Here is a 27,872-nt window from a genome sequence, read left to right as displayed (position 1 = left end):
AGACAGATGATAATTAAGGGCGGAGCCAAGATGGTAGAATGAAGTACTCACCCAATTTCTTCTTCAAACTGCTGCAAATTCTTTTAAATGGTGACTCTAACCAAATTTTAGCGCATCAGAACATCCAAAAATATGAGTAAAAACATTTTCCAGCCAAAGGCAATTTAGAAGATCAGTAGGAAAAGTCTTTGAGAGATGGTGGTGAAGAAATTCCTTTTCCAAACTAACTGCAAATTAGAAAATTGCCTTGGGGACTAAGCATTTAAATGACTTACCCAGGATCAAATATCTATATGTCTATGTCTATGATTACATTTCTATCAGCAAGACTTGAATCCTCATCTTCATGACTCTAAATCTGGCTTTCTATGTACACGATTCTACCTCTTGTCACCTGGCACATTGTAAGAACTTAATACATGTCTGATGAATTAAATTGATTTGATTTTACAGTCAAGTCAAATAAAATCAAGAAATATTTATCAATGATTCCACTCTAAGGTCTGAAATTACAAAAACAGAATAAAACAAAACAACAACAAAAAAGCAGTCCCTGACTTGAAGGAGCTCACAATCTATTGGAGTGGAAGGAGAGAAGAAACAAACAACTATATACAAACAAAATAGATACAGAATAAATTGGAGATAATCTCAAAGGGAAGGCTAACATTAAGGAATACAGGATTGGTTTCACCTTATAGAAAGTGAGATGAAGACAATAAAGTTTTACAAAGAATTATTTGCAAAATATCCCATAGCTAGTGAGTGCCAAAGCCAGAAGGATGCAAGGTTCATTATCATTATCCCCAAGAACAGGAACTTTAACAGTTGTGTAGAAATTGGACAGAAGTTATGAGATCAATGACAAAAGGAATAGATGCTCCTATCTGGGATCTGTATGGGATTCTCATTAATTATGAAGAGGTAGGACAGAAAATGATGATGTTAAAGAAAGGTATGGTGATTATCCACATTGAACTAACCTTAGTTGATCCCAGTGCTTTTTCATTTTCTCTGAAATTGGTCTTTTGGGTTGCTTATAACACAGGCATAGAAATTATATATTATTCTATATAGAAATTACATTCCCATGTAAATAGAAATATATGTGTAATATAATCTCATTGCAATAGTTCCTAGAGCATATTGTGTACTTTCCCTCCAATTTTTATTAATGATATCCCCATGATGAACTGGTATACACAATGGCCTTGTATTGATTTAACAGATAATAAGTATTGTTATTCTAAACCCCAAAACTATCTCTGTTTGACTTAATTTATTGAGTGAACTTTATAATGCAGTATTATTTTTCTCTGAGTTTAGTTTTAAATTATTTTATTACTCATAATGGTCATAATGTATAAAATCAATATTTTCACAATAAAAAAAGGAAATGTTATGAACCAATTTAAATCACTAAAAAATAGATCGACTGGCTATTCATCATTGGTCATGAAAAAATTGGTGAGCCTGTATCATTCTGCTGTCATATTGGATCATGGGCAATATTGCAGTACTGCATTTAAAAAAATAGCATCACTAACTCCATTTTGCCTTTCATCCACCATTTTGTAAAATTAAGTTTCAATTTCATTAAACCACTTGAAGCCACAAGGTTACTCCCCCTTCCAATTATCAGCTAACTTAAGGAATGTTACAAAATTATCCCATTCTCTCTCACCTCAGTGTCTCCTGATCCCTTCCACCAATAAGAAACCAGGTGTTTCAGTCCTTACATCCTAATTTTCACTCCCTCTAAAATGAATAGTGACTATGGACTATGTAGAAGCCAAGTTTTTGAGTCGTTGACAACCAAAAGTCTTGGACCCAATTTGTTTCAGCACTCTATGCCCTGCTGAATAAATCATTTGTCAGAATAAAATTCAGTTTCTTAATTCCACCATAACTGTTGTGGTTGAGATTGAGACTTTGAATTTCTGTGTGACAAACAGACCTTTATCAAATGCAAACTGTAGGGCACTATTTCTTCCTATGGATCACTTATCCTCGGACTTCCATGTCCTCTGAAATCATACCCGGATGAATCTCCTTAGAGGTAGGCTAACCATCCAGAAATCCTAATAGATGATGTATTTACATTAGTGATCCTGTGAATTGAGAAGCTTAGGATCAAAGTGGGCAATTTTACATTTTTAAAATAGCATAAGTAATTCCATTTTGCCTTTTATGAAATCAATTCTCAGCTTAATCTAAGTTACCTGATTTTGGAGAAGTCACAAGGTTACTTTTGCTTCTATCACCTAATTTAAGGAATGCTACCTACCCCTCTTCCTCTCATTTTAGTGTCTCCTGATTCATTCTATGAACCCTTTCAATCTCACCTTAGTGTTTCTTAATACCCTTCACCAATGAGAAACTGGGTAGCACAATATCTATATCCTGTTTTTCCTGTTTTTCACTCCCTCCAAATTGTATAGAAACCAAGTTTCTGGGTCTTTAGTTACCTAGAACTTTGGGCACAATTTGTTTCTGCAATCACATGCCTTCCTAAATTAATAACTTGTCTGGATGAAATTTCTTTATTCCACTGTGACAGCAGCATAGAGATTAGGTATTAAATTTAGTTAAGAGAGGCTGGGCTTGAAACACAAAAATATACCAAGAAGATATTATGGACTCAGGAAATAAGCAGATCTGGAAGGTGAGTAGCATAATACTTGGTTAAGTATCCAGGAGTTAGGAAGTATATAGAAATCTAAGTTCAGATAGAAGTAGAAGGTCATGACAAGATAAACCTGGAAGAAAAAAGGAGCAGCAGAGATACCTCTCTGTTTTGACTATGAAGGGATGAGCATTTGCAGAGAAAAACAAGACACCCTAAAGACCCTCCTTCTGCAGATAACAGCTAAGGGATATAGGAATGGAAAAGAGAACATGAGCGAGCTTAAAATTATTGAAGGGAGTATGGGAGATTCTCTAGAATAATGTGTGGGACAATTGATAAAGTGGATGAATGCAGATTTAGGACCAACATATTCAAAGCGTTATTGAGGCAGCTAAATGGCACAATAGAGACTGAATTTGGAGTTAGAAAGATGTGAGTAAGAATCCTGCCTCAGATACTTACTACGGGATGACTCTAGACAAATCACTTAATTTCTAATTTCCTGATATATAAAATGGGGATAATAACAGTACCTACCTCCCAGGATAGATGTGAATATCAAATGAGATGATATTTGTAATGTGCTTTGCAAACCTTAGAACACTATGTAAATGCTAAATATTATTACTATTGGGGTGGGAATGGTAACTGGCTCTATGACATATCCAGCAGACAGAGCAGTGTTCTGTACCAGGAATACAAATTAGAATGAGACAAACTGAAACAAACTAGATAGAAGAACCAGGAAATTTGCAATGAGTTGATGTGGCAGAAATCTATAATAGGAATGGGAAATGAAACAGAAGTTGGGATGAAGTTAGAAACAACAGAGAAATGGTTGCCAGAATGGGGAAGATGGAGTTAGAAATAGTGCTTGGTAATTTGGAACTATGCCCAAAAATCTTATAAAACTGTGCACACCCTTTAATTCAGCAGTGTCTCTACTGAGTCTATCCTAAAGAGATTATAAAAAAGGGGAAAAAAGAACTCTTTTGTGTAAAAATATAGCAGCCTTTTTTTTTGTAATGGCAAAGAACTAGAAACTGAGTGGATGCTCATCAGTTGGGGAATGGCTGAATAAGTTATGGTATATGAATGTAAAGGAATTCAGAATGTAAAGAATTTCAGAAAAGCCTGGAAAGACTTAAATGAACTGATGCTAAATGAAGTGAGTTGAACCAAGAGAATATTGTACACAGCAACAGCAAGATTATAAAATGATCAATTGAGACAGACTTGGCTCTTTTCAACAATGAGGTGATTCAAGGAAGTTCCAATAGTCTTGTGATGGAAAGAGCTATCTGCATCCAGAGAGAGAACTATGGAGACTGAGTATGGATCACAGCATCTCTGATTTTTCTTGTGCAGCATGATAAATGTGGAAATATATTTAGAAGAAGTGTACATGTTTAACCTATATTGGATGACTTGCTAGGGAAGGGAGAAAAATTTGGAACACAAGGTTTTGCAAGAGTGAATACTGAAAACTATCTTTGCATGTATTTTGAAAAATAAAAAGCTATTATTATTTTTTTAAAAAAAGGAAAGAAAAAAGAATAATGCCAAGAATAATCTTGGCAATGATTGGCCCAGGTTAAAAGGTATATGACTAGAAGTATACAGGTAGGTGGTACAGTGGCTAAAGTGATGGACCTGCAATCAGGAAGATTTTCAAGTTCAAATCTAGCCATGTGATCCTGGACAAATCACATAACTTGTTTGCCTTAGTTTCCATACTGTAAAATGGAGATCATAATAGCACCGTTGAAGATTGTTGTGAGGATCAAATGAAATAATATTTGTGAAGTGCTTAGCACAGTACCTGGCAAATAGTAAGTGCTTGATAAATGACTAAGCAAACAGAGTAATGAACTTGGGAGTCAGGAAAATTTAAACTTAAATTCCAACTCTGATACTTACCAACTGTGTGGCCCTAGGCAAACACTTCTGTGTATCTATAAAATGGGGATAAAAATAATAAGGTTCAAATAAAATATATGTAAAATTCCCTTAAGTCTTAAATTTTATTATAAATAATATGTAAAGATTATAATAGTTATTACTAGAATCTGGGTTGGGAATCATGGCATAGTAACTATTAAAAAAGGGAGGGAGAAAGGGACCTACTCTTAACAGAAAAAGAAACAACGGAAATTTTACATTGATATAAGATCTGTTGTGGATAATAGGCCTTTTAGACTCTTCCTGTTATATCAGGATAATAATTAAGTTACTAGATTTCCAAAGTACACCTACCTAGAGTCAGAAGATTTAGGCTGAAATTATAACCCAACTTGTGACTCTGATGACCTTCAGAATCTTAGAAACAATAGGATTTAGAATGCTACAAGATCTTAGTTAATCAATAAATATATAAGCATTTATTAAACACCTTTTATGTTCCAAGCATCAGAATACAAAGATTTAAAGGAAACAGTCCCTGCCCTTAAGGAGTTTATATTTTATTAGAGAAGGCAGCATATAAGTATACATAAAATATTCAAGATAATAGGGAGAGGAAGAAGAGAAACACTGGGATATGAGAGCTCAGGAAAGACCTCATGTAGAAGGCTGAACTTGAGCTGAACTCAGACACTATTCTAAGGTAGTAACTGCAACAGATAGAGCCTGATTGATTATCTCTTTGTTGGAAGCTAGGTAGCCTAGCGGCTTAGAGCACTAGGCTTGGAATCAGGAAGACTCATCTCAAGTTTTGGGTTTCCAGCATTTACTGTCACTTAATCTTACTTGTCTCAGTTCCTTATCTGTAAAAATGAGCTGAAGAAGGAAAGGGCAAAAACACTCTTAATATCTTTATCAAGAAAATCCCCAAATGGGGTCATGAAGAGTTGGATATGACTGAACAACAACAATTCTCTCTGTTCCTTTTTTGTTCTCCAAATATACTGACATCTCCTAAAACCCTGCTATGTCATACCTAATCTACTATGATCTTTTTTCTAACATCTGGCAGCAGTCTGTTTAATAAAAATCAGTCCTTTGTAATATAGCAATTATCAATTTTGGGCAGCAAGGGAAGGATCCCAAATATCATATTATCCTAATCAACATAATCTTCAAATCTCTATTATATTAGTCCTGGGACATCAGTAGTGTGGGGAGCATCAGATGGAATAGATGCTTGTGGGTCAATTTGTAGTTCTTGGAAGTCAAAAGAAATAGGAAATCAAGGATTCCGAATGATACAATTTAAGCCACAATTTAAGAGATTTATAAGTTAGGTCAAAACATCATTATATAGTGGATGGCAAGTAAAGAGTTCCAGAATCAAATTCCAGCTCTCATTATTGCTAACTTTAAGCCTTCATCATTTAAGTCCTCATCTATAAAATGGGAATCATAATGATACCCTGTCTCACAGCATCATTAGCAGGAAATCTAATTTTAAGACAAGATCTATGTTAAGTATCATTTTTTAAAAATTCTTCCTACAAAGAAATTTAAATAGTTCTTAGAGATCATTTTGTTCAAGCTCTTCAGTTCCAATGATCTTGTGATGATGAGAGCCATCTACACCCAGAGAGAGGGACTGTGGGAACTGAGTGTGGTTCATAACATAGCATTTTCACTCTTTTTGTTGTTGTTCACTTGCATTTTATTTTCGTTCTCATTTTTTCATATTTAATTTTTCTTGTGCAGTAAGATAATTGTATAAATATGTATGCATATATTAGATTTAGCATATATTTCTACCATGTTTAACATATATTGGATTACTTGCCATCTAGGGGAGGAGTGGGGGAAGAGGAGGGAAAATTGGAATGCAAGATTTTGCAAGGGTTAATGTTGAAAAATTAGCCATGGTATGCTTTGAAAACAAAAAGCTTTAATAAAAAAAAATAAGGAATCCAATACTAAAAGGGATTCCATGAGATTTCCAGGTCATCCAAATAACTGCAGGCCAATTTTCTTTAAATCATCTTCTATTAAACACTTCCATAGATTCACTTTCCTGGGCTGATTGTATAAAATGATTTGGTTGGACTAGAAAATAGAATAGCAGAATCCTGATCTTAGACTAAGGATCTGCCCAAACTCTGTCTATGGTACTTATCATCTTGATCTTGGGCAAATGTCCTCAGTAATGTGGGTCTTACTTCCATCATCTATAAAATAAAGAAATTGGATTCCAGAAGTGTTAAACTTGCTGCCTGGGCCCCATTAAATCTCCCAAGTGCAGCCTGAACTGGCTTGAAATGTAAATAGAAATGCACAACAAAATAAAATTAATAAGGTTAATTTGTGGGTTTTTAAGTCAATAGGTCCCCTGAGGAAATCAGCTTCTATTTGAGTCTAACATCATTGGACTAGATGACTAGCAGTTTCTTCCTATTATATAGATCTAATGTCTATGATCTTGGGCAAAACACTTAACACATAGCTTAGACCTCCATTTTCCTCATCTGTAAAATCATAGGGGAGTCTAGATGATCTCTGAAGTATCTTCTAGATCTAAACATATTATGCCTTTGCATTCATCCATTTTAAAAAATTTTGGTTTCCTAATTGGAAGTATGGATAAAAGAGGAACCTGGAACTCAAAAGTTTTATAAACAAATGCAAAATAAATTGCTTTAACTGGGGAAAAATATTAAAGACTTATAAGCCCCTTCCCCAAATAAATAAAAAATAAAAAATTTCATCATCAAAGTAATTATTTCTCATCTCAATTTTCTCATCTATAAAGTGGAGATAATATTTATACCACTCATGTCATAGGTCTTTTGAAAGGAAAACACTTTGTAAATCTTTAAATACTATCTAAGTATGAGTTATTATTATTAAAATCACAATCTGTATGGAAAAGAGCAAAATGGAAGCAGTTGCCTGGATTTGCCAGTAGATGGTGGTCACAGGTATAGTGAATTAGCATATTTAACTGAGAAGTCTTAGAAAATTTCTCTAAGACTGCTCACTTACTAGGAGATACAAAAGAGACCAGATTTTCTTAACTTGACAAATCTCTTTATTAATAAAATATAATAATTCAGAGCCAAAGGAAGATGAGTTCGAATCCTGCTTTTGCTATTTGACTACTATAATTTCATCTCTCTGTACCTCAGTGTCCTTACCTGTACAATGTGGAGATTTGACTAGATGATCTCTATTATTTCTTCCAATACTAGATCTATGATCCTATGATGTTAGAATGTTATTTACAGTCTCTCAAATGTTTCCTTAGGATGAAATAATAATTTAAAGCACTAGACCTGAAAAATAATAACTTAAAGTACTAGTCTCTTCATCTCTCCAAATGATTTTCTCCTAGGCTAAGACTGGTTATTCAGCAAGTCTTGTTGAGACAGACCTAAGCCTAGGGGATAAAATGGCTTAGCATCAGGATAATAAGTCTTCCTGAGTTCAAATTCAGCTTTAGACACATACTAATTATATGACCCTGGGCAGATCACTTTAACCCTACTTACCTCAGTTTCCTCATCTGTAAAATTGGAGGAGGAAACAGCAAACCACTCTAAATGGAGTCATCAAAAGTAGAACATGACAGAAGGTCTCAGTCATGTTTGACGCGTCACTTAACTAATTGATATGGTATTCATATCAAATCCATGTCATAGTTTATTGACTTTTGCTAAGTATTTGGGCAAGGATCTGGAGTCCATTTCTTCTTAACCACTTTACTAAACAAATCATAAATCATAGCTGGTAATGCATTTTTTCCTTTTCCTACCTTATTTTCTAATTTAATAAGAAGCTCTATAAGTAGAGCCATAACTAGCAATTTTTGTGCCCTGGGCAAGCTCTACAAACTCCAAAGGTGACCAGCACAAACCATACCCTTAATTCAGCCTCTTAAAACTCAGTAGGGAGAGGGGAATATTCGGCCAAAGAGGTGAGGGAAAGGATGTACTACCAATATACCATCTGGTGGCTTCCAATTTTAACTCATCATTCCTACTAACTGATGCTAAGCTCTATTGTCTGGAGCGGGTATCAGGCTCTCTAAATTTGGTGCCCTGTGGCAAAGTCCGGATTATATATCCTTAGTTAAGATTCTGGCAATAAGAAAGCTTCTGGGGCAAGTACTGAATCTCACCAGCTGTTAGAAGGCTCTAAAAGCTGTTATATGTCTGAACAAATCATGGACAAATTTCAGTGGTTCTAAGAATGAATTACCAACCTTGTTCCCTACAGCTGACCCATGCCACTCAGCTAGAAATGGAATTGTTTATGATCAACACAGAACAAAGTCTTCTGATTCTTCTTTCTGTGGACTATAATGACATTGGAATGGATTTTGATTTTCCCCACACCAAACAAATGCTCCAAATGCTGGGTCCGGCTCCTCCCAAGTTCAACACCCTTTCTTCAACTGTTTCTGCACTTTTAGAGACAATATACCACCTCTAAGTAAAGTGACTGGCTTGCTGAGAATAACCTGACAGAGAAGTATGAGGGGAACTCAGGTAGGCACTAAGCTGCCTTCTTAACAATAATAATGGTAATAATAACAACTAACATTTATTTAGTATTTTAAGGTCTTCCAAATTCTTTATATTCATTATCTCATTTGATCCTCACAACCATCCCAGCAAAGTAGAGTCCATTGTTATTATTACTCTCATTTTACAAATGAGATTTACAGTTAACATTGTTAAAAACCTTTGACAGGTCAACATTTTATTGTGTTTCTAGCAGAAGATTGGGGGAGGGCAGTCTTAAATGACATTCCTACACCTTAATGTTTGTTTTTACAACATTTGTTAGTGATGTGAGCACAGAAGGCACCATCTGGGGGAAAAATGGAATGTAGCTATTTCTGGTATATTGGGGGTTTTATGGCTGGACTAACTGCTAATTATTTAAGCGAAAATGTTTTTAATATTGAGCAACATCAGCATGCTGTACACTTCCATGCACATAAAAACAGAAGCAGATTGCCTCATAATTAGGAGGACTTGTATTGAAGTCCTTGCTGGAAATTTGTTAGAGAATTCTGCTACAAATATTAATCTATAAATATTATTCTCACATATCAAATCATTAAAGCACTACCTGAGAACAATAAGGGGGAATACCTTAATTAACTAAATGATTTTAAGTGATATTTCAAATGATTATATAATTGTCTACCTCCCCCACTCCCACCCCCAATTCATTTCTAGATTAGAAATGCTACAGAGGCAAGAAATCTGGAGAAAAAGAGATGATTTCTTTTATCTATTCTTAAAAATGGAAAGATTGGCACCTATTAAGTCAGTTTGGAATAGTATTCAGGTAATATATGTACAGAGGAAAAAATAAATCTGTACTCAATAAATCCTGCAGTCTTTAACCAGATATTCAAGTACACTGACTGAATAAAATGGGTAACCTTGTTTTCATGTTCAGTTTCAGTCTCCAAATGGGAATCTTTCACAAGACATTCATGACTTGCCTAAGCAGAAGGAGTTTCATTAACCCTGCAGGAATATGATAATGAACTAGACATGAACTAATTGCCAGTAATAAATCAAAGGGCATGGATGCCTCCAAAAAAAAAAAAAATCAACCCAACAACATTTGATTATAAAATACAAAAAGGAAAGCAAAGGGGGAGGGTCAGGTGAGAGATAGGAAATGAGGTTAGTACCTGCCAGAATGAGAAGAGTAGAAAAAGTTTGGGGTGAAGGGAAGGGTATAACTGGGGAGGAAAGGATAGAGTGTGTGTGTGTGTGTGTGTGTGTGTGTGTGTGTTGTGCTGTGTTGTTTTTTTTTTTTTTAAGAAAACTTTTATTTAAGAGATTCAATGAATGGGCATTATTCTATATTCTCTCATAAACCAGGATTCTTAGACTTTTGATATCAGGGACTCCTTTTACAATTTGGGAAAGCTTATGGCCTCTTTTTAAGAATAATGTTTTTAAAAGCAGAAAAAAACCCAATTATATTGAAATAAAGATGTAATTTTTTTCCATCCAAGTTCAAGACCCCCTTGAAATTTATCCAACAACCCAACTCTATTGCAAATACTTGTCAACTCATATTATCATTTTCCTTTGGGGAGAGAGTGGGAGAAATTGTATTTTCCTTAAGCTTCTACTGAATTCTTACATTTTCTGTGTGCCCACAAACATTCTTTGATCTTTATTAGAATTTGAAATGGAGCATGAATAATTAATGTCACCTAACTCCTCACTTGTGGACCATAGCTCCTGCCTACAAGTCACTGAAGTTGCAGGCTGCTTCCAACAGGCTGATTTCTTCTTGCTGGTAGAGAGATGCTCTTTGATCTCTGTGAGCACTGATACAGTGAAGTGGACATACATCATTCCACATGGCCTGTGAGATTATTTAGAGTGTGATTTATCTCACCTCTGCTCCTGACAAGCCTGTCTTACTGTCTGATCAGTTTTGTTTAATCTACTGAAGAGAAATAATTTAGGAAACATGTCTTATGTGTGAGCTGAGAGATTTATAGGGCGGCTTCTGTAGGTAAGATAGCAATTGGGTTTAAACAGGAATTTATACTTTCTCCCCCAGGTTGGCATGAATGTTTTATTATCTGGAAGCCTCAAAGTTTTAATTTCCACCCCCCCTTCCACTTCCCTGTGGTTAAAAGAAAGATGATTCTATTATCTAAGTGGCTTAGCAATGAATGATGCATTTATGCCTTTGCAAGCAAGAACTAAATATTTAACAGCCAAAAACCTTTTTTTTTTCCTTTGTTATAAATTACTTCTCTTCCCAAATTACAAAAACCTATTTGATTGATATAAAGTAAACAGCCTCAATATTCAGTTTAAAAAGTCCACTATAAAATGTTAGTGGGCCTTTGGTTGTCTCCAAAGCTATTTTTTTATGTTTGGTTACTCTCTGGCTATTTCTGGAGATCAACCTCTTATGGATCTTGAGCATGAAATGGATTCTTGAATCAGCATGTTAGTCAAAAAGAGGGAACATCTGTTTTTGGAATCTGGTTCCTTTTGTAATCCTGTTTATAGGTGAAAGGATTACATTTGCCCAATGACTAACCTAACATTCAAAGAGCCTTCATATGAATAATATGACAACTGTTGGTGTTAACTTTACTGTTTCTTGATGGGGTGCTGTCTTTCTTGACATTGAGTTATGGTAGAAGGAACACCAGTTGCAAGTTCATAGGATCTGGGTTCAAATTCTAGATAATGCCATTTAAGAGCTCTGTGATTACAAGCAAGTCCTTGAATTTCTCTAGACCTAGTTTCTTATCTGTAAAATGATCGATTTAGACTAGAATCAGGGGACTCTAAACTTGCTTTTTAAAGATATTTTGATAACTTTCTTATAACTGTTTTCCTTTGAAATGTATGTATTTTCTTCAACAACAATACTATATGATGACCAGTTCTGATGGACCTGGCCATCCTCAGCAATGAGATCAACCAAATCATTTCCAATGGAGCAGTAATGAACTGAACCAGCTATGCCCAGAAAGAACTCTGGGAGATGACTAAAAACCATTACATTGAATTCCCAATCCCTATATTTATGCCCACCTGCATTTTTTATTTCCTTCACAAGCTAATTGTACAATATTTCAGAGTCTGATTCTTTTTGTACAGCAAAATAACGGTTTGGTCATGTATACTTATTGTGTATCTAATTTATATTTTAATATATTTAACATCTACTGGTCATCCTGCCATCTGGGGGAGAGGGTGGGGGGTAAGAGGTGAAAAATTGGAACAAGAGGTTTGGCAATTGTTAATGCTGTAAAGTTACCCATACATATAACCTGTAAATAAAAGGCTATTAAATAAAATTAAAAAAATAAAAATAAGGAAAAAAAAGAAATGTATGTATTTTATGCTATTCATTTAAAAATATTCTTTATGAAATTCATAGATTGTCAAAGAGATGTGTGATACAAAAGAGATTAAGAATCCTTAGATTGAGTGATCTAGAAGGTCTTTTTTTAGGTCTAAATCTGTGATCCTAAGATATTTGTATATATATTCACACAGAGATGTTACTTTTGGCCATAGCTTTGACTATGGGAAGCTCTCTTGATTATTTCCCATTTATATTTCCCATTTATCCTGTATGTATCTTATTTGTACATAGCTGTTTATATGTTATCTGCTCCATTAAATTGTGAGCTTCTTAAGATTAGAGACTGCCTTTTGCCTCTCTTTGTATCCTCAGAGTTTATAACACAGTTGACTGACACATAGTAGATGCTTAATATATGCTTGTTAATTTGACTAGGGAAGATGGTCATTTTTTGCCGTATTTGCAACACAGTGGGTTTTGAGGCCAGTTAATCTAAATCAGAAGATTGACAGGATCTCTTGGTTTCCATCATTTATTCACAGTATTTTCCCCAACAGATAAATCTGTTAATAATAAACTGTGGCATTTTGCTAAAAAAAATCAAACAAACAAAACACCCCCAGATATAACTTATGCTGGGAGATGGGGAGGTAGTACACATGAAAAAATAAATATACAGGGAGCATATGGGTGAAAAGAGTGATTCAGATAATAGAAAGCCAGAGGAGGGAATGATTAATTCCTGCTGGAGTGGTCAAAGCAGACTTCAAAGAAATGAGATTTGAACTGAACCCTGAAGGATATGTTGGATTTTGATAACAAGGAGGATATTCAAGCATAGGATTTTGCCTTTACTAAATCTGGCTATAATCAATCAATAAATCCAAAAGTGCTTATTAAGTTCCTCCTGTGTTATACATGTTAGGTGCTAAACATTCCAATATAAAAGTAAGATAGTCCCTGCTCTCAAGGAATTACATGTTTGGGGGTACGAGGTGAAGGAGATAATATGACCATTGAGAAGCAAATAAAGGCTAAAGTGATAAATATTGGACCTCTGATTTCATTGATAAATGGAATTCCAAAATGGAAATTCCTTTTATGAAGATCATCTAAGATGATTAGAGTTTAGAGACTGAGAGGTTAATTAACTTTCCAGGGTCACCCTGGCAATATGTGTCAAAGAAGTAGGACTTGAACTCAGGTCTTCCTAGCTCTGCGGCCAGAATTCTAACCACTATCTGCATTATCTCTCAAATATGAGGAATATACAAATACCACATATAGACAAAAGAAACACAAAGTCATTTCAGGATGATAAACCCTTTAATGAAAAGTTGTTGAGTGAATGAATGAACAATAAATAAATTAAAGCAGGTAAAATATTTTAAATAAAAGCATTAAAATAAGAATTGAAAGAGGAGTTCAGGAGACAGAGAACATTCTTGTTAAGCCATTAAAAAAAAGAATTCACTTAGGTTAGTGTTAGCAGATAGGGCTGGAAAGATAGCTAAGATTAGAAACTTCAGAAGAAAGATTTTGGGCTTTATTCAATAGACAGTATAAAATCACTGAAACTTTCTAAGCTAGGGAATGATTCATTATGACATGAAGAAAGGGTGCTTTCTTACTTAATTTATATCAGATTGCTTGCCATCTTTCTTGGGGAGAGAAAAGGTAAGGGAGGAAAGAGAAAAAAATTTGGAACACAAAGTTTTACAAAAATGAGTACTGAAAACCATCTTTACATATCTGGAAAAATAAAATACTTCTGAGGTGTAAAAAAAAAGGATGATTTAAAAAGATCACTCTGGCAATGATATGTAGAATAATAAGAGACTCATGGCTTGAAGTCCAGTTACTAAGTCATTATAACAGGCACTGAATCATAGTATTGTAGAAGTAAAAGGGATTTCAGAGAGTATTTATTGAAAAATGTCTACACTTTGCTTGAGATGCTCCAAAAAGAAGAAACCTCATACTTCCTAAAGCAGTTCAACTTTTGAATGGTTGTAAGGTAAGAAGTTTTTCCTTATGCAACAATGATTAGGGTGTGTATTTGTTTGGTTTAGAAAGAATACTAATTATTCCCACTTGGGTGATCTACAATTTCATGCGGGAGAATCACTCTCTCAGCTCCTTCCTTCAGGGTCCCAAGAGAGTAACTTTCCCTTAGCTAATGCCTTAATTCTGAGGTAAGAATGAGTTTCCTTGAACTTTCCCAGAAAATGGAAAATGCTAGTAATAAGTTGCCCATTGCTTCTGAGGAACTTAGCTTCTCCTTACCCTGCCTCTGGCCCCTAACACAACAATGACTCAATTTTTGCCCAGGACAATCTGAGGACAGTCTAGATTCATTTTTAACTTTTACCTTGAGAGAATTTATAATATACTTTCGATAAAAAATTCCTTTCACTTGTTTTGATTTCTTGGTCAAGAAACTCCCCAATGATTTCCCCAAAGGAAATTTCCTTCTACATCTCTATATCCCTGAGCAACTATAGCCTTTTGTTCCATTGTTTCTTTTAATTTCCCTCACTCCCAAGACAGTGATGTTGCACTGGATAGAACTTTGGACCTGAAGTCAGGAAAACTTGAGTTCAAATCTTCAAATACTTACTAGCTGTGTGATCCAGCCTCAGTTTCCTCAACTGCAAAATGGGGATTATAAATGTAGATATATCACCCAGAGTAATTTTGAGGATCATTTAAATCAATGTTTTTTTTTTTCACATGATGCTTGGCACATAGTACATACTTAATAAATTCTTGTGATCCTTCCCTTGTCGACACTTCCACACATATTAATATTTTTGAAATACTTTTTTGGAGAAAATTTGGCCAATACAGAAACTGTATAGACTTTTTTTTAAATTAAAGAAATTAATGATTTGAAATAGGTTCAGTGAAAGAACCAGTAGAAAGTAGCTATTACAATAATCCAGAAAAGAAGAGATTTAAATGAAAAAGTTTGGCAATTGTATCCCACAAGTGTAGAACACTCATATTTCCTATCTTTTTATAATGGATTTTTGGCAGATTTCACATGCCCTTAGGAAAATCTTAGGAATTGTTGAGTTTATTTGCTATTCAAGTAACACTCTCTTTCAATTACAGACCTATATAGGGCTTTTAATACAATATTTATTTTTCAGTTACCAAAAAAAAAAATTCTGTTCATAGTTTCTTGCATGTAACAGCTTCAAGGTAAAACCTGCTTTAAAAAAATTACTAGTAGGTGAAATTTTAGTATTTTCACTTTTCCAGCAAAGTAGAAAGTTATGGTAATCCCCCCTAAAAAAGCCTCCTTGATTAGAATCAGCAAGAAAGGAAATTTTTGAGAGAATTGGCATAGTATAATTCCATGGAATCATAGATTTAGACCTGGAAACAATCTCAAAAACCATCTAATCCAACCCTCTTGCTTTATGATTGAGGAAACTGAGGTCCAGGGAAGCTGTATGACTTGCCCAAGTTCATTATGGTGTTTTTCCATGACACTTTTCATTTGAAAGTGTTTGATGTTCTTGTATGTATCAATTTTATTGATGAAAAATCTGAGTTATAGAGAAATTAAGTTCTATATCCAAGGATAACTAGAAACAAAGTAGGGAACAAACTAATGTCATTTTAAAAAATTAAATTTTAGTAAAATTAGCATAAACTAGTCTTCTATTCTTCTCGTCACCTAGACCCCCAATTTTTGAGGGAAAAAACAAATATTCATTTTACAATAAAACCAAATTCCCACATTAGTCATGGCCTAAAAATACATGTCTCAGGCTGCATCCTGAGTCTATCACATTTTTTTTTTAGGAGGTAACATGTTTTATCAGTCTTCTAGCTGAAATTGATAATTGAGTTTATTAGAAATTAAGGTCTTCTTGGTTCATTTCAGAAAAGCCTGGAAATACTTATATGAATTTATGCTGGGTGAAGTGAGTAGAACCAAGAGAACATTGTATACAATAACAAGATTATGTGATGAAAGACTGGATGGACTTTGATCTTTTCAACAATGCAGTGATTCAAGGCAATTTCAATAGAGTCGAAATGGAAAATGATATTTGCATCCAGGGAGAGAACTATAAAGACTGAATGTGGATCAAAGCATATTATTTTCACCTTTTTATTTGTTTGTTTCTTTTCATGATTTTTTCCCTTTTGATCTGATTTTTCTTGTAAAACATGACAAATATGGAAATATATTTAGAAGAATTATGCCTATTTACCACATATTTAATCAGATTTCTTGCTGTCTTGGGGAGAATGGAAGGAAGGGAGGGAGGGAGAAAAAACTGGGGACACAAAGCTTACAAAAATGAATACTGAAAGCTTATCTTTACCTATATTTGGAAAAAATAAAATACTGAGAAAAAAGAAAGTAAGATCTTCTTCATGCTTCCTCAAGCAATCCTATCTTGTCTTTAGGAAGAGCTTGGTTTCTCATAAAATATTAACTGACTTTTTCTTCTGCTGATTATCAAAAATTGTCATGTCAAACCTCTAAGGGTCTGCCAACTGCTCATCAGGGATAGTACCTGTATTGACCTTAACATTTCTTCATATAAATAGAGACTACTCTTTGGGAAAAGAACACAACAAAGGCGTTTTTTAAGGTCACAAAGGCAAGTCAAGGCATGTAGACAAGAGGATGAGTAAAGGTGAAATCCAGAACACTAAATGCTGGATTACACTCATTAGGTATTTTGATTTTGAGCAGCCTGAAATCTTAGAGGACGAGAGAACTGATTAGTCTGCTTTCAAAAAGATTTTTGTAAAATTGATATTGAATAGAAGCCCTTTGTGGCTACATTATGAAATTCATGCATGTTTTCAGGGAAAGTGTGATGTTCTCTGGTTATAAGATCATGAATCTTGAGCTACTAGGGACCTCAGACAAGGGATTACAACCTCCTCACTTTAACCAAGGAAACTACAGGTACAGAACTAGAGGATACCACAGAGACCAATCTAATCTACAGCTTTTTTTGACCTGGGATTTATAAACTTGTTTCTTTTTAAATATGATGGTAACTGTATTTTAATAAAAATTGGTTTCTTTTACTTGTGTGTCTTATTTTATATTTGAATACATTCTGAGAAATGATCTACCAGCCTCAGCCTTCCCAGTAACTGGAATTAGAAGCCTGTATGACCATGATCAGCAATTTCTTTCAATTTAGGAGGTTATAGTTGACTATGAAGAACTTCTTTCTCCTATTATGGAGGCTGTAGACATCAACCCTTTTCTGCTTTTCCCCATTTGGAGATGTCAACCCTGTCTTCCATGAGTGAGTGTGTGTGTGTGGGGGGGGATGGAGGGCAGCGAATTGATTCTGGGTTTCATCAGTTTCAAAAGAATTTGTTGCTCTACCTGTGTATGATGTCCCTAGCTCTTCCATGGGACTTCTCTGGGAGTCTGAATGTCCTGACCTTCTCTTGAATGCACTGAATAAAAGGGCCCATTTGCTTTCAGCTATTAAGCCTCTCTTCTAATCCCTCTGTAAAGAAGATGAAGATACTTCTGGGTGTCTTCTCAGATAGTGTGATTCCTTAAAATAGACACTCAGAAAAAAATGTTGCATTATCAGAACAATGAGGAAATGTAAATAAAAGCAAACTTTCATTCAAAAATTTGCATATTTTTTTGAAAAAAAAAAAAGATAAATCTATGTGGATGAAAGTACTAGCAGTAAAGTAACTTCAGAAATTTTTTCAGGCAATGCAAATTGGTCTTTCTGGAGAGACACCAGGCAATATGCAATCACCTGGCTATTCTCTGACTCAATCATTCCACTTTGGAGAATATAATTCAAAGAAAAAAAAAACAAAAAGAAAACCTAGGTTTATAGCTCTGTTTTTATATATACATACACACATACATATATGTGTATCTTTGTAATTAAATGCACGTATACATGTATACATGCATATGAACATGGCTATAATTGTGAACAACACCAATGGAGAATTGTTAAGCAGACTGTAATACCTTTGCCCAATAATGTAAATATTCCATCACCAACAAGAACAATAAAAATGACAGAACTATAGGCAGAATTTTAATGCAGTCGAAATGAAAGAGAAAAAAAGGAATAATGTATATACAATTATGATAATTTGTGTTAAATATTATTTTTCCCTGACAATTTATGTAAAAAGATAGGTTCCTATAATTGAAAAAAATGGAAAAAAAGTTATAGAAGTCATTATTTTTTGTCTATCGCTAATGTTTAGCAGTATACATTTATTTTTTATTGTAAAGGTGATTAAATAGATAATCATTAAAAATCTGATTAGAGACTGCATGGGCTGACAAAAAGATTATAAACACTATCGTATCTTATTTGCAAATAAAGTGCTTTCTACAATTGCTTCCTCAACAAAATTATAAGGTACAGATATAAAAGGGTTCAATTCACCCATAGCACCATGGTGTTTCAATTGAAAGCCATCTGAAAAATGCCCCTCTCTGTCCACACCTATTTTTTCTGCTGAGCACATTAGTCCCCTTGAATCAAATGTTTTGCTTTGAGTGCACTTGTCTTAGAACTGAGAAAAATAGTGAAAAGAGAAAGTAAACAGTATTATTGTTTTTAAAAAATGCTCACTTTGTGTATACTGGGGGCACCAACCCCCATTTTATTGTTAGGTGGAACTGTAGTTAAAAGAAAGATTTCCCATTCTATATTTTTTCAGGTTAACCTCAGGCTTTCTCTAGCATATTTGGAAGTCTCCATTTTACGTTCATATTATCATTAACATTGATTATGTTAGTGTTCTGCTTTATGTATTTTAATTAAATGTTTTCTATGTTGTACTTGCACCCTGAGGCCATTTTACCCAGAAGGGCACAATTTTATAAATTGAAAAAAGCAAATAAAATGAACAGTGTCCTCGGTGCTATAAAGAACATTCAAAAACCACAGTGCTTGCCTCAAAGTGTTTACAAGATAAGTAGATGAAAGAAAAATGAAGAAATGATTTTTAAAATGTTAGGACTAAGTTATTTTTCTCATTTGTTTTTGCTATTTTCAATATTTTCATGTTTCCTCCATTTTTTTATATTAATCATTAATCTGTATGGTCCTAAGGCTAGACTTTTGGGGGGTGAAATGAAGCAGATTTTGGATATAAAATAGCTGACTTTCAGATATCACATTGAGCTTCACAACATTCCTCTTAGATAAATGAAATGATTATCCTTTTGCAAAGGAGATTGAGGCACAAAAACTTGGTTTGCTCAGGGTCATACAGATAGTAAGATAGTAAACTCTCCAGATTTTACTCCAGATGTCTCCTACTCAATCCCAAAAACTTCATCCCAAAACTTAATTGAATTCCCTAATAGAAAGTAAACTCATTGAGGGCAGGAACTATCTTTTCACTTGTATTTTTTTCCCAGAATTCAGGACTGTAGACTGACTGTTAGATTCTTCTCAAGTAAAGTTTTTTTTTTTTTTTTTGATTATGTAAAAAAGTATTCAAGAGTCCATGGTAATAGTGATTTTAGAGATTATTTTGTTAAACAATTTGCTGAAGATTAACCTTAAGTAAGGGATTAAATAGAGAGGCATTTTTTCCCACTAAAAATGTTGATAAAATTATGGAAAATTCTGGAGAGCAATTAGGAATTCTGTCCAAAGCACTATAAAGCTGTGCATGTCCTTTGATCCATGAGTACAGGATTTGTATCCCAAAGAGACCATAAAAAAGGAAGAAGAATACACATGTACAAAAATATTTATAGCAGCTCTTTTTGTGGTGGTAAAGAACTGGAAATTGAGGGGATACCCATCAATTGGGAGATAGCTGAGTAAGTTGTGGTTTATGAATGTAATGAAATACTACTTAATGAGCTGTAAGAAAAGGTGAGCAGGCGGATTTCAGTAAAATCTGGAAGGATTTGTATGAATTGATGCTGAATGAAGTGAGAAGAACTAGGAAAACATTGTACATAGTAACAGCATGTACTGTACATAGTAGCATAGTAACAGTAACAGCATAGTAACAACAACATTGTGTGATGAAAAGACCTAAACCAATAGTAATCCAAGACAATTCCAAAAGACTTGTGATGAAAAATGTCATCCACATCTAGAGAAAGAATGTAGTCTGAATGCAAATTAAAGCATATTATTTTACTTTTTAAATTTTTTTTTCTTTCCCATGGTTTTACTCTCTTAGTTTGATTCTTCTTTCACAACATGACTAATATGGCAATATATCTAACATGATTGTATGTGTACAGCTTATATCAGATTGCTTGGTGGAAGGAAAAAGATGAGAAAGAAAAATTTGGAACTCAAAATCTTATAAAAGTTAATGTTAAAAACTATTTTTACTTGTAATTAAAAAAATATTATGAAGTGCAAAAAAAGTAATTAAAAACAACGTACAAAAAAGTTCAAATGAAAGAATTTCTGGTTAGTTGTGAGCATTTCAAATGCTCCTACTTGCTGATGACAACATACTATTTGAATTAAGCTCTGAAACAGGATAAAATCCTCTTGGCAAAATATATATCAGGGTAAAAGGGACTGATCTAACCATTCATACTAGGTAACAAAATGGGTGAAAAGCACACGTTGCTCAGATCCTGACAAAGATGGATGAATCATCTGTCAAATTAATCCATCAGTAGGTGCTCCTTAGAAAATTAGCTGAGGACAATTGAGTAAACAAAAGGATCAGACAGTATTACCTATAAAAATCTGTACAATGCTTTCAATAATGCCCAATTATTAGATATTGCAAAGGCCCAATTCTTTAAATTCAGTATTCTTCTGATATTGCTATATGGAATATCAAAGTATAGAATACAATGATTTCAAAATTATTATAATTATATGCCAATTCTTCAAAATTATGAAGGCAGCTCTTATCTTCCCTAACTCTCCTCCAGGTAAAGAATCCCAGATTGCTTCAGTTATTGTTCATAAGATTTGGTCTCTAGCTCCTTCATTAATCCAATTGTTTTTAATCTTTCTAGACCACAAATTTAACTCTTAAATAGAAAATAGTCCAAATACGGTATGGATATTGGAGAATAAGGTGGGAACATTGATTCTTCAGTGAAGTGTTTTTATTAAGCATGTAACCCATGTCTACCTTGACTGCTGGTCAATAATCTTCCCAAGTCCAACTTGCTTCCATGCTTATAGCCCTTAAAGCTTCCTCAGTACATTGTCTTAACTGTCCTGGTCCTGGCTTAGCATTTCTTTCTAATTACTATTTACTAGGTTAGTAATGGTCCCGGAATCAGGAAAACTTGATTTCAAATTTGGCCTCAGATGTTTACTAGCCTTGTGACTCTGAGCAAGTCATTTCACCTCTGTCTGCCTCAATTTCCTCAACTGCAATATGTGCATTGTAATAACAACAATCTCTAGAGTTCATGTAAGGATCAAATAAGATAATATTTGTAAACCCTAGGAAAAAGTTACAGGTTCATTATTCTACTGAAGCTGTCCAGATTAGTATCTAGCATAGTAAAATATACATATGAATTATAATAAAAATGTTCACTGATGCTTATTATGATATAAAAAGGAATAGAATATATTTTCACTTCCGTTTTTTCTTGCCTAACAGACCTTTTGACTTAAAAATGTTTGTTGATTTAATGGAACAAAAAGAATTTTTGAGGGTTCACATTGGTTTCAGATCCTTATTATTTCGAGAGAAGACTTCAGCAATGAAGTTCCAATTTTCCCTCTTTATATGTCCAAATCTGTACCTGTTGATTTCAGAGAGTGGAATATTTAAAAGGGAAAACGATTTCCCTCAGACACCCCCAAAAGTTATGCTTATTTACATTTTCTGTATTGATAGCAACATTGAAATTTAGTATCAAATTTGGAAAGAACTCTCCTTGGAGAGAACATTTTAGACTTACTGTAAATATTTGGATGAAAACATCAAAAAGATGGTTCTTCCTACAGGATCTCACTCATTTTGTCTGTTGTAGAAAAAAGCCACTAAACAGACTCCAAAAGTGAGTTAAGTATTCCATTTAAACACAGAAAATAACAATTGAATCAGGTTCAATGTAAATCTTGGACCAACTCACAAAAGGAGTTTCCAACTTAATAAGACACCCAAGAACAAATGAATCAGGCATGTTCTTTACTCCTACAACTTTCCAGAAGAGCTTAAATAATTGAAGGCCAAAGTTAGTTTCTAATTCATTCTGTGCTTTCTGAAATGGTCAACTTTACCAAAAAAAGAAGAGCAGAGGTTTCCAGTGCTTCAGAGAAGCCAATAGTGCCCTCTAAAGGAAAGCTGCAAGAGGTATGTTTTGCGAGGGTTTATTACAGCATTTCTGCTGCCAAAATTCCACATACAGTAGGAAAAAAATTAAAAAATATATATATATATATGCATATATATATGTGTGTATGTATATGTATGTATATATATTTGTATGTATACATATCTATATGTATATCTATGTGTATGTATATACACACACACACACACACATATATATATATGTAAAATCTTATTGTTTGGGTCATGAATTATAAAAAGAAACAGAGGTGTTCCTAAGCATAGATGATATAAATGGCTGATTGTGTAGATCTCAAAGTCAGAAGAAGGCCCAGAAAACCACTAGAACCTCTGTCACCAGCTGCTCATAGAAAATTTGTTTTATATAATTAAGAGAGTAGGGAGTCCAGAGGGTTGGGAGACTGAGATCTTGACAAGAGAGTGACAGGAGATGGGAAACCGAGGCAGGCCCACCTGAGTGGTCAGCTTGTAGAAGGCTATTGCACTGATAGGAAGAGCATACCCAAGTGGATGTGAAGAGAATGGGAGTATGTGAGACGGAAAGTTAGGGCAAAATGTAGCCTGGTGTGTGTGTGTGTGTGTGGGGGGGAACCCAACCCTCTATATTGAGAAAGTTGCCTGAGCAGCTGTCTTATAAAGAGACAGACAGTAGATGAAAAACCAAAAGCAATATTTGATAAAATATATTCAGGGACTTTTATTTGTTTAATGAAAGCTCCATTTATTCTTCTGTTTTTCCATCTATCCACAGTGTGTGTGATACTTCTAGAGGTATCAACAAATTGCTTGATAACATTACAAGAAATATTTGGCACTCACAGGTATTGTTGTTATCGATCAGGCTCTGGGCAAGTCTTGGAGATTAATATCTGCCTTCAAGACACAAAAAGTCAATAACTACAGATGGCTGTTAATCCTGGATGTAAATTGCTGCAGTGAAGTTATTATTGTCATAATTAGATTATCAGTTACAAGTTTTAAAATATTTAATTACTTCTTTATTAATAATATTACATTCATAGTGTGTCAGTTTGTATATCTGTGTATATATAAGAGGAGGGGGAAGGGAGAGAATTTAAAGTAAAAGGGAAAGGAAAACAGAGGGAATGAGAGTAGAGAGACAGACTGAGGGAGAGAAAAGGATATAGACCCAAGAATTGAAGAGAGGCAGAGAGGGAGATTGAGAGACAGAGTTTTTGTTCTTAGAAACTCCTGATCTCTTAGAAGTATCTGTTTGGTTGGGTTCAATACAGTAAAATAATATGTAACATTTAATAGGATCAACATTTATAAGATCACCTATGAAAATTAAAATTTTTATATATCCATTTTACTATATAATTACTTGAATCTCATGATATCCTAAGATATTTCAGCTATATTAATGTAACTTGATAGGGTGGAATAGCATAGTTCCCAGTGATGCTCTGACATGATGGTCAGAAATAAGAAAGAGACACTGCATAGCCATCTTTAGAACATACTGACAATTTAGAAGTTTTTAAAAGAATAACTTGGTGATTGAACATAATACCCCTTTCAAGGCAGGAGAAGAAATTATGGTGATAACAAGTCTTTCATTCATTCATTTAAGAACCATTCATTAAATATTTCTTGTATGCAAAGCACTGTGCTAAGTGCTGGGAATACAAAAACTAGATCTCAAGGAGCTCAAATTTACACTTGTTTTCCTGACTATATAATAAAAACAATCTACTATGTCAGTAATTTTTTGTTTAAAACAAGGTAGCAATAAAATCAATTAGTAAATTATATTTGGGTTTCAAAAAGGGGGTTGCATTTTGCTCTATTGAATTTGATATTGAGAAGTCAGGTCTAAAAAATAATTTAATGTTCTCAAAAGACAAACGACTGTTTAAAATTCAATACTTTAATACCCCAAGTGACTGAGTTGTTGAAGTGGATACTCTCTTCACTAAGACATGGATTGTGACTTAATAGATGAACTTTGAAAGTTGTAAGGCTTGAAAAGTTGGTCACGCAGTGAACAATCTAGTGATAAACTTCTTTAGCTGATCCAGGTTTATCCTCAGATGGCACACATGGCTGGCCTTGTTCTCAGGCCCCGTCCAGCTTTGTAGACCTTTCCAGAGCTCACATGAGTTCACCTCCAGGAACCAAAGTAGGATGTCAGTGGAGGAAAGCTTTTCTTAAATAAACAACAAAAACAAAAAAATTCTTATCAATAGATTTGTAAACAAAAACACAATTCATCAGTTTCTCAGTATCCTTCCCTGCTGTGGTCACTGGCCACTCTTTTTTGTACTTTAGCTTTAAGATACTCAGACGAGCTTATCTTCATTTAAAAGCTACCCTCAAGTCATTAGCCAGACGTGTTGCCAGTGCATGCTATCCCACTGATATCACCCTCCTGAAGTTGAGCCATATTTTGGGGGAGCTGATTGCTTTCAAGTCTGTTAAAAATCCTTAAGGTAAGAGGTAAAACAAGTCTAACACCATAGTTAGATAATTCCTCCTGTTCTCTTCCTTAGGACAAAGCTATCTTTTGCAGTATGCAATTGCCAAACAACAGGTATGAGTTTTTCTTATAAGATCTGAAGAAATAAGACCCCCAAGCTGCCCAAGACATGCCAGAAAATATTATCTATTAAATACTTTCCACACCAGAAAATAGCAATCAGTATTCAGACCGACAGCTCAAAGGGCAAGTCCTACCATGGTTTAGGGGATATTAATTAAATTAGCAAAAAAATATCACGTGACAGAAACCAGAGTTTTCAATTGTGGTAGAAATTTGAAAATCAGATTTTTTTTTCTGCTTCTTATATATGTAGGTTAAAAGACACAAAGGAATGGTCTCTCTAAAATATAAACAAAGCCTAATTCTGGTCTGCTAAATTGATATTCAGCTCACATTCTTTGTGAATGTACCTCAACACATTTCTGCAATGCTAAATGCAGTTAAAGATGCATTGCGTTTAAGCTGCTTCTTGCTCTAAATTTATGTGCAAACCTGGACCATGTTTTTCCAAATTAATAAAAATGTTACTTAGGCAATCGAGGTTTTGCAGCTAATCAAGAGAATTGTGTCTTTAAAGGAGTATCCTAGCAACCTCTCAGCAGTCAGGAAAGGGCCGGGCTGACAATGTACACTGATTTCATTGTGCTCCTGGCCGCCATCAAACTTTGCAGTTAATCAAAAAGAGACTTAGAAACAGACACAGAAATTCAGCCTGAGCTCACAAAGGGACCAGCTTGTAAGCAGGGAGAAGAAGGAGTTTACAACCCAAATGACAGTTGCCTTTTCTTTGAACTTGCTTGTTTGCCTGGTAAATGAAAAAGGTGGGAAAGAATGGCAAAGGCAGAAGAGTTCAACGTGGGCATCAGAAGCAGGCTTCTCTCTTCTGCCAGGTCATAGTACACTCTCAGTGTTCACCATTTCTTCACCTTCCTCCTGTCCCCCATACCTCCCTTCCATCTTTGAAAGCTCAATTCAAATATCACCTCCTCCCTGAGTCCTTTCCTTATCTCCCCCGCTGGTAATAACATTCCCCTCTGGACTTCGTATAATTCACTTTTAAATAATTATATAATAATTGCACTTTTCTAATACCTTTTTCTGAAATCTGTAATATCAGTGAGAGGCTGGGCAAAGCTGCAGATAGACCTCTGGACTTGAGAGTCAAGAAGATCTAGACTGAAATCCTGCCTAAGATTTTCACTGGACTGGGTAACCTTTCAAAGACTCAATTTTCTCATTTATTGAACTCATTTTTATTAATAACAGCATAGATCTTACATAATCGTTGTGAGAATCAAACAAGATCGGGAATGTTTGTAAAGAGTTGCAAACCTTAAATATAATGTGAACTGGAGCTTTTATTGATAGGAATATTGTATGATTATAAGTGCGACTATGATTCTGTGCATTGAATGGACATAAGTACTTCCAATTCAACAAGTTTCTATTAAGTACTTAATATGGGCCAGGCACTGTGCCAAGTGTTGGGAATGCCAAAGATGAAAATTATTCAGAAGCTATCTTCAAAGAGTTTGCTAGTTTTCTTGTGCTTATGTCTCTTCCCTCTGCTAGTCTATGAGTACCATGGTAGCAGAGACTGTTTTATTAGAGCTTTGTATTTCCCATAGCATTTAGCATACAGCAGGATGTTTATAAATGTTTATTGTTTGAATGAATGAACTATATGAAATACTTATTTCAAAGGTTTATGTGGGAGTGTGGGGTTGGGGCACTCATGCACTTGGATATTTCATTTGAGCTTTTTACAGCTTAATATATATTATATATTATAATACTATTATATATATGTATACTAGTATATATTATAATACTATATATTATACTTATATAGTATATTATTATACTATATATTGTTTTCATTAGCCCAAAGAAAATTTCAGATTTTCTTTAATTGACCACTGAATGGATTGTGCCATTACTTTCAAGAACATCAAAATCTAGCCTGTTACCATTTTTTTTCCATCCCACATAGTTTGTAAAAATGTCTATGGCACGTATTGTCAAAAGGTAAAATGTCCCAAAAATTTTATGTAGTTGTAAGCTATTAAAGCTTAATATTGGAAGGTGAAAACCATATTAAAGCTTTTGGAATACCTTGTACAATGGGCAACATTGTTTGTATTTTCCAGATATAATGTAGGACTTTTGGAGGAAAGGAATAGTTTTGAGTCCCAGGTCTCTCACCTGTTAACTATATGTTTCAGACTAGAACATATAACTTCCCTTATCTTTATTTAAACATCCTCGTCTATAAAATGGAGATAATAACATTTGTTAATTCTGGCTCACAGGATCATTATGAGAATCAAATGAAATACATATGTAACAAAATAGATAATATATACATCACATATACATGATTTATATATACATATGTTTATGTATATATACACACATATAAACACAATGATATTAAAAACAATTGTTTTATTATAAGCATCATGTACGGGGTATCACATATTATATATACATACAGAACTCAGAGTTGAATGTGACCTTATAGTTCATCCAGTCCAATGCCTTCATTTTACAACTGAGGAAAATAAGGTTCAGAGAGCAATGACTTGCCCAAGCTCTCATGAGTTGAAATTTGAACTCTATTTCCCTGGTTCCAAATCTTTATGCACTATATCACCTTGCCTATCACAA

General features: G+C 34.2%; 1 protein-coding gene across 6 annotated transcripts in view; it reads right to left on the bottom strand.

The window, feature by feature from the left end:
• Nucleotides 1-24,569: 24,569 nt before the first annotated feature.
• LCA5 (lebercilin LCA5) overlaps nucleotides 24,570-27,872 on the bottom strand; it is a 77,436-nt gene continuing 74,133 nt past the window's right edge. For all 6 annotated transcript variants that reach the window (XR_004233657.1, XR_004233656.1, XR_004233661.1 and 3 more), the window contains one exon: nucleotides 24,570-24,869. The gene's annotated coding sequence lies outside the window, so the exon portion shown is untranslated. The remainder of the gene's footprint in view (nucleotides 24,870-27,872) is intronic.

This window comes from Sarcophilus harrisii, chromosome 4, assembly GCF_902635505.1.
Source record: "Sarcophilus harrisii chromosome 4, mSarHar1.11, whole genome shotgun sequence".
In the NCBI taxonomy this organism is placed as follows: Eukaryota; Metazoa; Chordata; class Mammalia; order Dasyuromorphia; family Dasyuridae; genus Sarcophilus; species Sarcophilus harrisii.
The sequence above is the reverse complement of the archived record's forward strand: the minus strand, read 5'-3'. Positions and strand labels throughout refer to the sequence as shown.